The sequence below is a fragment of the Rhipicephalus microplus genome, chromosome 3, assembly GCF_043290135.1.
Source record: "Rhipicephalus microplus isolate Deutch F79 chromosome 3, USDA_Rmic, whole genome shotgun sequence".
In the NCBI taxonomy this organism is placed as follows: domain Eukaryota; kingdom Metazoa; phylum Arthropoda; class Arachnida; order Ixodida; family Ixodidae; genus Rhipicephalus; species Rhipicephalus microplus.
In genome coordinates this window covers 65,184,250-65,196,968 of record NC_134702.1, presented here as the reverse complement: position 1 = coordinate 65,196,968, position 12,719 = coordinate 65,184,250, and the positions used below count along the sequence as shown (strand labels likewise).

Here is a 12,719-nt window from a genome sequence, read left to right as displayed (position 1 = left end):
TGCGGAAATTTCTTCATATTCATATGGTGGTTTGGGGACGTTAAATAGCTCATATATATAAATAAATGAATAAATAAGTAAACAGACAAATAACTAAATAAATAAATAAATCTTTTAACGCGATAAGGGCAGTTATGACCATACATCGGTACAATGTTTCTTACTTAATACTGTAATGCGGGTGGTGGCACCCGCCTTCAAAGGGACGCCACCAGCCACCTTTAGTTTTCGCGCGTTTTTTAGCTGACTAAGCGTCATCTCGCAGGAAAAGTGATGTTACTGCTATCGCTAAACAGTGATTAATTGAATCAGAGAATTCGTCTTTCTCTTTAGAGTCCTTTTCACAGAAAACTTTAAGTAAACTCAAAGGAACACTAAATGGAAAAACAATATCCTCTCATATTGACAAATTACATTTTCATAATACCGAAAGCCACTCTTATCGCAACAAGACATTCGATAAGTGAAAAAGCGCGCGAGGCGAAAATAGAGGGAACGAACCTACCTTCATATACTTGCACAAAATTTCCGTGACGTCACAGATTTTGATGGTGTCTGCTAAGGCCTACGTAATTGTTCATCGGTAAAAAAAAAAAAAAAAACTGCCTACACTGTGTTTTTAGAGAGCCCGAGCTTCCACATAGGCATTTTCAGAGTATTTCGTCGAAGCAATGTGGTTCAAAAACGCAAAAAAAAAAAGACTTCGAAATCTGTGACGTCACACTGACGTACACTTGCTGAAGTTTCGAGGCAAAATTCAAAAACCAAACTTTGACCTTAGTTCTCACCTGAAATAGTTGTCTCGTGATGACGAAATCAAGAACGATAAGGTTTAGATTTAATACTTTATGGGTCTAAGCTGTTTTAACGTTTGCCGTTAGTGTCTTCTTAAACAACTTATACAAGATAGCAAAAACGTAAGATTAGACTGCGTTTGGTGTGTACTTATTGTATAGAATATCTACTTGATATAGCACTTGAATGCCTAGTTAAGCATTAGTGCGTAAGTTCAGTGAAATCAAGTTAGCAGGGTTTATTTTCGTTTCACTAAGTAACAGCCAGTTTTTTTTTCCTTAATCGCGTATTGGCCATGTTAGAATAACAAAGCACGGCATACCACTTAAAGGTAAAAAGTTCTCGCTGTGTACGGTAACAAAGTTTAATTTAGTATATGTGCAGATATTAACTGGAATATAGCGATAAAGAACTCGAAAAAAATAAACGGTGGTAAGCTGTCAGTTCATCCAGACAAAAAAAAAAAGAGGTTTGCGAACCTCTTTGCGAAAAAGAGGTTTGTGCACACACTTGGAGAGAATTACTACAATTCCTTCAGGAACAGCCCGCTTTAGGAAACTTTGCAGATCACGTTAGACCCCGTTCTGGACGCCTTCAGACTCATGTATCAGACGAGTTCGCAACCAACATGGCAGATAATTGAGGACACAATTTCATTAAACGCACCATGACCCACAATTCATCGAGTCAAACTTCTCCTTCTGCTTCGTTTTATCTTGCGCCGATCGACACCGTGGGCTCACGGCTTCTGTAGGGAGTTAGATAATTATAAGGAGTTAGAAAATAGAAAATTATAAGGTTTAAAGAACTGTTACAAGAAACATTATACCAAAGTTGATGGTCATAACCACTCTTATGGCGTTAAAGAATTGATTGATTGATTGATTGATTGATTTATATGCGGGGCTAACGTCCCTAAACCACCATATGATTATGAGAGACACCGTAGTGAAGGGCTCCGGAAATTTCCACCACCTGGGCTTGCTTTAATTGCTCCCAAATGTGAGCACATATATGCTTACAGCCTTTTCGTCTCCATCGAATATGCAGCCACCGCAGCCGGAATTCGATCCCGCGACCTGCGGGTCAGCAGCAGAGTACCTTAGCCACTAGACCACAGCGGTGGGGCTCACGTTAGAAGAGCCAACCTTCTTTTTTCCTCCACTTAATACAGTGGTCAAAAGTGACTACATCGTACATGATGTAATACAGTTGAAATAAGCCTTGCCATCGGCTTCTTCGTGCAATATGCGAAAACCCGCCGATGTTGTTCGAAAAGTTGGATTGTCGTCGGACTAGATAGTGATCGAGAGCGCTCCCTGTGGCCGGGGTATAACTTAATCACCGCGTTGTTATAGTTATTAGCTATATATAAATTAAACTGCGGCAGCACGTCGTGGTGACAAAGGACACGCCTCCTCGAATATGACTTGTTTGTTCAAACACGCTATATTGTATAGGTGAACCACTCCTCACATCAGGCTTAAACTTAGGCGCGAATATGACGCAGTTAACATGAACGGAGGACGTAAGGGTTCCTGTAAATGCTTAAGGATATTTTTCGTTTCAATTTTTTGGGCATGTTGGTAAGGGAACTCGAAAAAATGTGCAGCACGAGGAAACAAGGACGTAAGGGCATCTTTTGTAATGTCGTCTTACTTGAGCATTTTACGCTCGTGCTGGATATGTTTTCGAGAAGGTTATCCGTTAAAGTATCCCCTACCCCGCTTTGCTACGCATGCAGCAAGCCCGTTCAATTCTGTCTCGCGTGACTAACACGACCGATAAACAAGTTTCAATACGTTTTGGCGTATTTGACAGTGTAAGGGGATATAACAGGGCGTATAACTAGAAAGCGCCGTATCTTGATATGCTGCCCGTTCGGTGCTGAAATCGCGCGCGTGTTTCAAGAAGAAATGTGCGGCGACGGATTGCCTGCTGGATGGGTGAAGGCGAGTAAGAAACTACGGTCGTATTTGTGCTTCTATTGGTTTAGGGGTCATTTAAACTTGCTGTCGACATGGACCATGAGTGCCGGATCATAATAACGCCTGTAGTTTCAGACCCTGAAACCGCGATATCATTACGAGACGCCATAGTCGAGAGAGAGAGAGAGAAAGCGGGAGCGAGAGACGTGAAGAGAAAAGCCGGAAGGTTAACTAGCTATTAGCATCCAGCTCCGAAAATCGCCTGGTGTTATTTAACGTGTCCTAACATCGCACAGTACGCAGGCATTTCGCCTCCTTCAAAGTGCGTCCGTTGCAGCCACCGCCAGATCCGCAATCTTCGAAACTGCACAGGAGAACCATTACCACTGTTCCACCGAGGTGTACGTACCACGAATTCAACTTGTGCTTCAGACAATAATAATAATAATAATAATAATAATAATAATAATAATAATAATAATAATAATAATAATAATAATAATAATAATAAACGCCAGGCTCTCGCGGAAAGCGCCACATGTCCGCAGCTTTAGCTGAAAGAGTGCATTTCAGAGCCTTTTCTAAACACTCTTTCAGTAACTGCTACAAATACACTTGTTGGGTACCCACCACGCCATGAATAAACATAATTTTTGTGTAGTAGACTGGCATTCACTGTGCTATCCTTCGCCATTCTTCGCAGAAGCACAGTATACGCTGCGCACTTGCAAGGAATTTTGTTTCAAAATTTTTACGCAGTGGCTGATGACGATGAAGAATTACACCTGAAGTGGGTATGCTCCACAGTTAATGGATGATCGAAAACAAGCTTTTGTTATGGGTTGGAGCGTTGGACGACCCACTCGTTGCACAATTCGCATTGTGTGACGCTTGGTTGCTGCTTTGCTGCTCTAAAGCGCTTCATTACTCATACTAACGCAATTCCTTTCCCGACATCAAGCGTGCCTAAGGCAAGTTTGCAAACGGAGTTTCAAGCACCGACGTGGCTCTGTGGTAGAATACTTGGCTGGCACACTGGAGAACTGGGCTCTAATCCCTCTGTGTCCTCTGTGTTTTAGGGGGCGAAGGTCCTTATAATTTAGGGCAGTCTATACCTCCGGTGTAGCCAGCACAGCATATCCACAGACAGACGGATGAACAGACGCCTTTGCCCCCAAAAATCATCATCAACTACGTGGATATGCTATCATTTTCATTTACTTATATTTTCTTATTTAGTGTGATAACGGTTACGGACACCGGCGGCGGCGGCGGACAACCATGACGCCTCGCGCGACCCTTCTTGTGATCTCGTAACTGCTTTCGCTGCTATGAACAAATGAAAATGGCCCACAGATGATACGATAGACGAAGACAAACATTTCTGGACAAAGGACTTTCGAAACTACAGCGCCGAACATCAACCGAAATCGAGGGACCAAGGCCACTGGCGCCGTCGGGCTGAGATCCGGTCTAGAAGAGTTGACGTGGTACTAATTCCGCGGGAACGCAAGCATGCATGGTTGACTCCGGAGCGGCACTTCGCCACCTCGGTCTCGTTAAGCCTCGCGCGAGAAACAAGCACAAAGAGACGCAGAAGCAGCGCGGAAAGGACTCGCGTGGAAGAACGTACACCCCACGGCCTACAAGGGGGCTGTTTTCGCGGACAGCCGTAATTTACGGTCTGTTCTCGCCCGCGACAGCGCGTCGCGTGGTTGTGACCGCAAATCCTAGGAGCGCTGACTACGCCGACAGAAAAGGGTCGTCCCGCGCTCTTCGACGGCAGACCCTGCTTGCACACATATATAGCCGGCAGCGCCACCCCGCGCTGCGTCGTTCGGACGGCTACAATTATGGTTTACGCGGTCCAGCTTATCCAAAACTAGGGAGACGACAGCCATCTCTCTTTGACTCTCTTTCTCAGAGTCAAACTCGCGTTCCTCTATATTTCATTACGCTCTTCTTCCACTTCTATTCTCCCATCCAAGCAGTTTGTGCTCTGTCCATCTCTAGAGAAATGATATACCCACGAAGGCCGACCACACAACAGGCGTTCATTTGTGGGACCAAGCGATGGGTACACGAGACAGTATCACACACACTGTCTCTTTGATCACTCCGGTTTTATGAAGGCGAGCACGCTAATAAGAACGAAAGCGTAGGCGGGAAGTATTTCCTAGGGGGTCTTGTCCCGAATAACTCGTACTTTGGCGTCGCTCGTTTTCTTCGAAGCCATGCTTATACGCGCAGCCTTCAAATGCGCACCAACGCATCTCGTGTGGTATACCCTGGTTCCCTTCGCTTGTTGGCTGGTTGCTACAGAGCCGGCGAAGACCGCATCAGTGGGGGTGTCAAATGACCATGGCTGAATTATGGCGATGCCGCCGGGCTTCCTGATGAGTCCCTGGGGAAATTAGGACGTTGGACGGGTTGTGACTAGATTTCTCCTCGGTATATCTTGTCAAATAGTCACACACAGTTCATTCGTGTCGTATATAAAGCCAAGCATGATATGTAGTCAGAGTGCCTTCCCTGATTTGGAAGCAGAACGGGTTGATTCTTGTATTTTGAGAGCGACGCTTTGAAAGGGGGACATACTGCTTCAAGGCGTTGCTGTGGCCCATCGTTTGCTTAGTTTGTAAAAATTTGTGGTTTGGATAACTCTCGAAAGCTGCCGTTGAGTTTGGGGGCTAATTTTAGTTAGAGCTACAGCGGTTGGGTTAATTTGATTTTATTGAAGTCCATCCGCTGTGGTACGAGTCGGATGAAACAATCAGCGTGGTTTTCTTCATTTACGAAAATATAGTAGCTTCTTTAGCCTTCACTCTGCAGGTCTTCCATCGTCATGCCACCATGAAAGCTCTCGTTCAATCTGCGACAGCAATGAGCATTTCAACACAACGGTGCACGTACGTAACCACACACCGCCGAAGAAATTGAATCTTGAGGGCTTCAGCTTGGCCCTCATAATTTCCTTCCTCCATTCATTATTAGCAAAGGTATCATTCCAGCGGACTTGAAGCCTTCAGGCAGTATGCTATCGGTCAGCCGTCCACTCGGTAAAGAAGGATAAGAAGGATCACGTGCTATGTGACGTCAGCTAGCAAAGAAAGAGTATTGCCGTCATGGGTATATACGAGCGGCGCTAAAACTTCCATACGTTTGAATGCACGAAAAGTCCCGATGAGTGCACTAGAGGTGACCGTCGCCGATGCTGAACTGATGAGAGCATCGGGCGCGTCATCGGAAGGTTGCTGGTTAGGTCACTGCCGGAGGCAAGTTGTCTTTTTATCCACTTTTCTTTCTCTACATCAATACTACAAATAAACGATACACTTAAAACAGTGCAATTAGCGCCCCCTATACTTTCCATGACCCCATTATTTCACTAAGGTTGTGTCATATACCACGGAGTCGTATCTGGTGCTTTGTGTGCTTGGGAAACAGCGGCGAATGGCCGAACTATAGATTGGCGCCAAGACGTACCTTTTCATGCATCGTTTTGACTTTACATACCTATACGCACGTAGAGTATGTATTCAGACCCATGTTCTACTGCTTCCGCAGTAGCATGCCTCCACGTCCTCGCACTCTCGATGAGTATAGGATTAGTGCACGATTAGTACTGCAATAGTAGAGATTGATTTGTTTAGACAATATACAATCAAGAGTTGTTCACAGTTCGATTATCGTTCCTTCCCGCTTCGTTGCACTGCTATAGAAATACCAATGGTGGGTGCGTGTGTGTTAGTGCGCCTTTCTTGATTTGAGACATCAACATTTACGGTGCACGAGTCTGGTTTGAATTCAATGAGAGCGACTAATTCTGACTTACACGTTTCAAAGCACGCTTCAACTGGTCGTCTTTCATTTTTTCACCCCTTCAGCATATTCAATCATCTAGCGCTACCACTTCCGCATGTTGTCACTTCCGTCGAGCACGCATACTCGGAGGCACTCTCCCAAAAAGTGACGAAATTCAATATATTCGTGCCTGTGCATTGAACACATTTCATGCGCCAGTCTGGCTACACCTCCTGAATGACTTGTTCTGTTCATTCTCCAAAACTATTCCGACATCCTACGTTAGACTTGACGATATACTCTTGCCAGAGCAGTCAGTGCTCGAATGCTGACACGATCTCTGTTCGCACAGAAAATCAGTCAAGGCCTTATTGAACTTTTTGCGTGGTAGTGGCCTATTCAATAAACCCGTGTTTTTGAAATTTTTTCCACACGTGTACGTTTTTCTTTGCTGTTCTTCTAATCTATCTTCCACCTTCCCTTAGTGCAGGGTAGCGAACCGGATGCTACCATTCAGGTGCAACTCCCTCTCTTTCTCTCTATTTATTCTCTTATCTCTGCGCGCTAGACATTGCTCTCTATCTCACCATTGTCATGCATTACTCTTTCTATCCTCCGCCTTTCCCTTCACCCAGTGTAGAGTAGCAGGCTGAAGCAGACTATCGCTGAGGCTGACCTTTTTGCCATTCTGTAAATAAACCAGTCGATATCTCTCTCTCTTTCTTTTTCTCATGCTCACGGTGGATGTGTAATGATTGATTTGTGGGGTTTAACGTCCCAAAACCACCATATGATTATGAGAGACGCCGTAGTGGAGGGCTCCGGAAATTTTGACCACCTGGGGTTCTTTAATGTGCGCCCAAATCTGAGCACACGGGCCTACAACATTTCCTCCTCCATCGGAAATGCAGCCGCCTAGCCGGGAATCGAACCCGCGACCTGCGGGTCAGCAGCCGAGTACCTTAGCCACTAGACCACCGCGGCGGGGCCGGATGTGTAAGGCAGTGCAGCAGCAATAGGCCACGCAATTTCCTTTCTAGCCCGCCTCGGTAGAAGAGTCACTATGGTGCTCAGCTTCTGAACCGAAGGTCGCGACTGCGATCCATGCCGTGGCAGTCACACTCCGATGGAGCCGAAATGATGTAAACCTGTGTTCTGTGCGATATCACTGCACGTTAAAAGACATCAGGTGGCCGGAATTTGTGGGGCCTTCCAGTACGGCGTCTCTCAGTATCATGTCGTGGTTTTGGCACTCAAAACCGCAGATATATTACTTTTTTTTACATTACTTCGATACGGGGGTCCACAGTGATGAAACGACAACCATTATGTATTTTCGTGATGAAACGATAAAACAGGGTGGAACGTCTTGGCAATTTTTTTGCATTTCATGTTTTAGCTGCATGTCCGTCTGTAGATTTTCCGGCGATCACGTGAATGCGTACTTCGTTTGGCTAGCCTGACTGACGGCAACCACAAATTCACAGAGAACTTGCATAAATTACACGTGCACATTTCGAAGTGCCACTTTGTCGACCACGCACGTTATGCAAAAACAGAAATCGCGATGAAGAAGACATTTTTTTATTGAAGTGCTAAGAAAATGTGAAGAGTTCTCATTCCGGTACAACCATGTGACAACCTTTGTGACAGCCCGGGCCTGCTGAACGAACGCCCAACAGCTCCCCGCGGCACCAACCACGAGATACCTGAAATTTAATCTTTGACTCTTCTTAAGGGGCCCAATGCGCTCGCATGAAGCTGCATTAGCGATGAATGCAAAAAAAAAGAAAACAGGAAAAACTTTGGGTGACCTTGCTGTTTCATTTAAATGTCTTCAATGGCAAGAGCCCCTATAGCGTCGTGTGAGCTTTTGGCTTACGTGATTGTACTTCAGAGAGAAAGAAGACTTAACAAAGGCAACCGGTTGCGGCAAAACACACAGAACGTGCATCGAATTAGGCAAAAACTCAGATTTGTAACCATCTTTTTACATGCAGCGTCACTTAGTTTCCTACTGTGTTTATTATTTTTTTTATCTCAGCCTTTCACCTTCTTTTAGAAAACCACGTGAAGTATCTTCGAAACTATAGAGTTCTCTTGATCATTTGTTTGTACCTTTCTTCGGGACTCCAGCTAGCCCAAAAACAAAAAACCCACGTTGCGGATGGTTCTCACCGCCATTTAAAATGCAGTGGGCAGCAACCGGCCTCCCACACGTACAAAATAAACGGCAAAGTTGAAGATACGGAATAAAGCTGAATCAAAGAGTACAAAATAAGAAAGCCTTGAGCACGTCCACGAAATAGGCCGCTGATGGCTTAGAGTTTTTTTTTTTTTACTTTTTCTCACTTTTCGGTGTGCCGGGAACCGTCAGCCGCAGGCGGGAGAAGACAATATCTGTCTCTTCGAGTATGACGCCGGACGACTCGGCGTTGCACTCACGCTGGCCATCGCGACGTGTTCCTTATTCTGGCATCACCCTTTTAGGTGCAGCCGCTACGCTCCAATGCGTGAGCCATAGAACGGAGAAGACAATTCGCCACCGTTTCGCGACGTTACTAACGACGGCCGTGCGGCCGAGTTCACGCCAACGTGCATCCATAACGGCCCGCCGCAAAGTCCAGCGGCTGCGTGCCGCGGTCGGGTTGCTTTTACGTGGCACGCTTCGCGGTGCTTCAGAAGAACAACTCTTCCTGTAAAACTCGCCGACAGGAAGGGGAAACAAACGTAAAGGATAGAGGGAGTAAAAAAACAAAACAAAGATGCGCTTTTTTTTTTCTTTCCCAGCTTGAAGGGCCTTTTTTGGGAGGGGGGAAGCAGAGATAGAACGAAGGGACGGGAAAGAGACGCCATCATTTCGGTGTTCCACGTCCCTGATTTCTCTTTTTTCTTTGGAACAGTAATGTCTCGCTTTTCCCAGCATAACATAACACAGCCACTATCTCGCCTCTGATGCAGAGCTTTTTCTATTGTGCAACGCTCTTCCAACTCCGCGTGTTATGACGCTCGGAGTTCGCCCTGAATCTTATGCTTCGGCATCACTACCAATGTACATAGTGGACGCGTTCGCCCGATGCCGGCGCTGTCGTATTCGATGTCGACACGGGGAAACGCAAAAAAAAAGAGTCGCAAAGAACACGCTGCAGCCAACACCGGGATCTTAAGCAAATATAGCAGTTGAAAGTTGGAGTCAGTGTGAACCCTTTTACGAGTTCCCTCTCTGTCTGCAGAGCCCAAGCTTCTGACTCAAAACTTCGTGACCTCCTTTTCTTTGTCTCACGCTTTTTCGTTAAGCACTCGTTAGTTTGAGGTGCCTAGGTCTTCTATTTTCTATTTTTTGCTGCTATTTTTGCCACATAAACTTTGAAAAAAAAAATGTGTTCTTCGACTCTTTTGGGAAAGTCTTGACACGTGAATGACTCTCTTTAGAGAGACACATCTACTACATTTGGGGCCTCAAAACTCTCTGAAGAGATGATCATGATTTTCAGAGTTCACGCATGTCTCGTAGGCATGGCAAGTCAGCTACAATTCCCAAAAAAGCACTCAATTGACTCCTTTTCGATGCGAAGCAGCTTTTGGCGCTGGCTGTGCCTATCTCTCACTCTTTCCCGCGGAGTTGTTGTTAGTGGTTTATGAGGAAAAGGAAGAAGGCACCTAATTTCTGTCTGCCTACAGGCGACACGGCGCAGTGCCTGTCCCCCCCCCCCCCGCGGAGTCCACTTTCCACTGCGCATGCATGTCCCTTCCCTCTCGCCCCTCATGGCGTCCACATCCACGCGTGTAACCTGCCCCTCTCTCCTCTCCTGCAATGCCACTGTCTCTCCTCTAAGATTCCTCTACTCTACGAAGCGGCGTGCATGACAGGTGGTGCGAAAGCTACATACTCCGCTGTAGGTGTCACGTTGCATACTCCGTGGAGCTGCCAAATGACGGAGCGTGCGCGCTTCTTTCTCTAGTCCGAAACGCCGCGATGATTGCCACCATCAACGCCGCCATGTGTCAGTGTTGGCGCCAACATAAGCTCTCAACAATGTACACCGAAGTACATTGGTAAACTCAAGCGAACCATCTGCCTGCTGCTTCGCATCCACGCATGGTTTCCTTTAGCTGGAGATGGTGTAATTTTTTCTTATAGGATATTGGCCTTCGAGGACGCCATGAAACGGTTAGAAGGGATATTCTCCCACGCGCGCGGTGTGTGTTAAAGTTTGCTGTTTGTTCAGACATTGGAACGCACTATGCCACATCATTGAGACCCATCAAAAAGTCTCCCTACCTGTGTTATACAGTGAGGTCGCAATACATAGGACGGGTCCGCGCCGACAGAATGCTCTCACCAGGGTGCGCAAAAATGAAACGATGAAGTTGTGGGTGGGCCGACTGGCTCACATGCTTGCTTTGATGCGTTATCATTGCTTTGGTGCTTTTGTTTTGTTTTTTGTGATTTCGATTCCAGTTTCAGCCGAGGGCACGGCGGGTCTTGTCTTGGACGCCGCCCCAGCGAATTCTCCATTACCACTGTCTATCCATCCGTGTATCTATTTGGCTGCGAGTCTTTTCAGCTGGAATCTCTTGCGGCAGCTCTACTTGCCTTGTCACTTTTTTCGTCTGTTTCCCATTATATATATATACACAAAAAAGCGCGATGCCCTAATTTTTGTTGTACTATGAACGTACGTTGGTTGCATTCTGTGGGCCAGGACACATGTATGATTGCCTTCGCTCCAAACGTGTGCGCTGTTTCACGTGCGTAACATTTTTCACTGTTGTGTTGTCAATGAGAGATGAGTTTCAAAAGAAAAGAAAAACAGAAATCAGGGTAGCGAGAACACACGACGTAGAAAATACCTAATGACGCGAGAAAAGCCCCCACAACGTAAGCGTTTCACTAAGAGATATTGAAGGTGTATAGGACGCATGTCGGCTGCAGGTTAGCACGGCTGATACCGAAGCAGTGATGCGGTTGTCATTTGTTTTCTCCACTAGAAATATACACATGCTTCGACCGCGCAATGGATTGTGCTCTGAAATCGACTAAGGACGCGTCACTCGCTTTTCAAAGTCGTGGTGATTTATAGCGTTCTGGAAAAGCTGGGTGATTTAGCCGTAACAAACGAGAGAGAATGAAGAAAATCTTGTAACAATCGCCTTTCGCAGGTTTTCAGGTGTAGTCAATTTTTTTGGTATAACTTTCTTCTTCGTCGTTATTGAAAGATCGTACAGCGGCTGGTGCGGGTACAAAATGATGTCGTCAACAGAGCTGCGGGAGCATTAGGACTCTTCACGATTGCCAATCACTTTGCTTCGCGACGGATAACATCCTTTCAAGTTGCTTCGAAAGTCGAGAAGCATTACGTACATTTTTGAGTTTGTTTGAATTATCGTGATTTTGTGGAAGAAAAGAAACGGATAGGTGTGTACAGTGATTGTCTTTTACTTTTTTGTTAAGAAAAGTTTAGCGTCCAGGACAATTCTACGTTCTTCACGCCTAAGATCAGCAGAGGATATGGAAATCTTGTATTAACACCATTTTTAAGAGTACCAATAAAGCTATAGTGGCTGATATGTTCAGTAATGTTTACTGAAAGGGGGGTATTAGTATAGTATATCATCGGCTTCCGCTCTAGATACATTTCTCAACGATCACGCACTGGCTCAGGTGCTGAGCATAGAAACAAGATGGCAAGATGAAGATGAACTTTCTTTCAAACACTGAGGTGCAGTCAAGTGCTAGCTGCTCCAAACATTCATTCAATGTACCACAGCAAGCTTACGAAGATAAGAGGCATGTAAAAAAAAAACAGTGTCAACCGAAACAAAAAAATAGAGACTGATCCTGATCATATTCGTGCGCCTCCTGTCCTATGTTCCTCTTACCAGTGCTTAGTTTTTTCTGTGCTCATCACTCTATTTGCAGCGATTCTTTTCTCGCATTGTGTGAATGACATTGTTTCGGTGAGGTATATGTTTTGTAGTTGTTCATTTTATTTTGTAACCACTTTTACTTTATTTTTATCGCTGCAGAGCTTACAAAAATAGAGCAGCTGAGTTAGTATAAACTTTGACCTCTCCATAGCAAACCAGTTAAAACTGAACGCAACACACACCGACTTCCTTTTGTCCCCTTTCCTGCTTGTCCTCTTTCTTTCACTACGGCACAATAATAATGATATAGCAAACTTTTGC

The 12,719-nt window shown here is 45.4% G+C and overlaps 1 protein-coding gene across 2 annotated transcripts in view; it reads right to left on the bottom strand.

Annotated features, from left to right (window-relative positions):
- The window catches only part of Nos (Nitric oxide synthase), a 421,671-nt gene that overhangs the window by 152,781 nt on the left and 256,171 nt on the right, over positions 1–12,719 (bottom strand). The window lies entirely within an intron of this gene.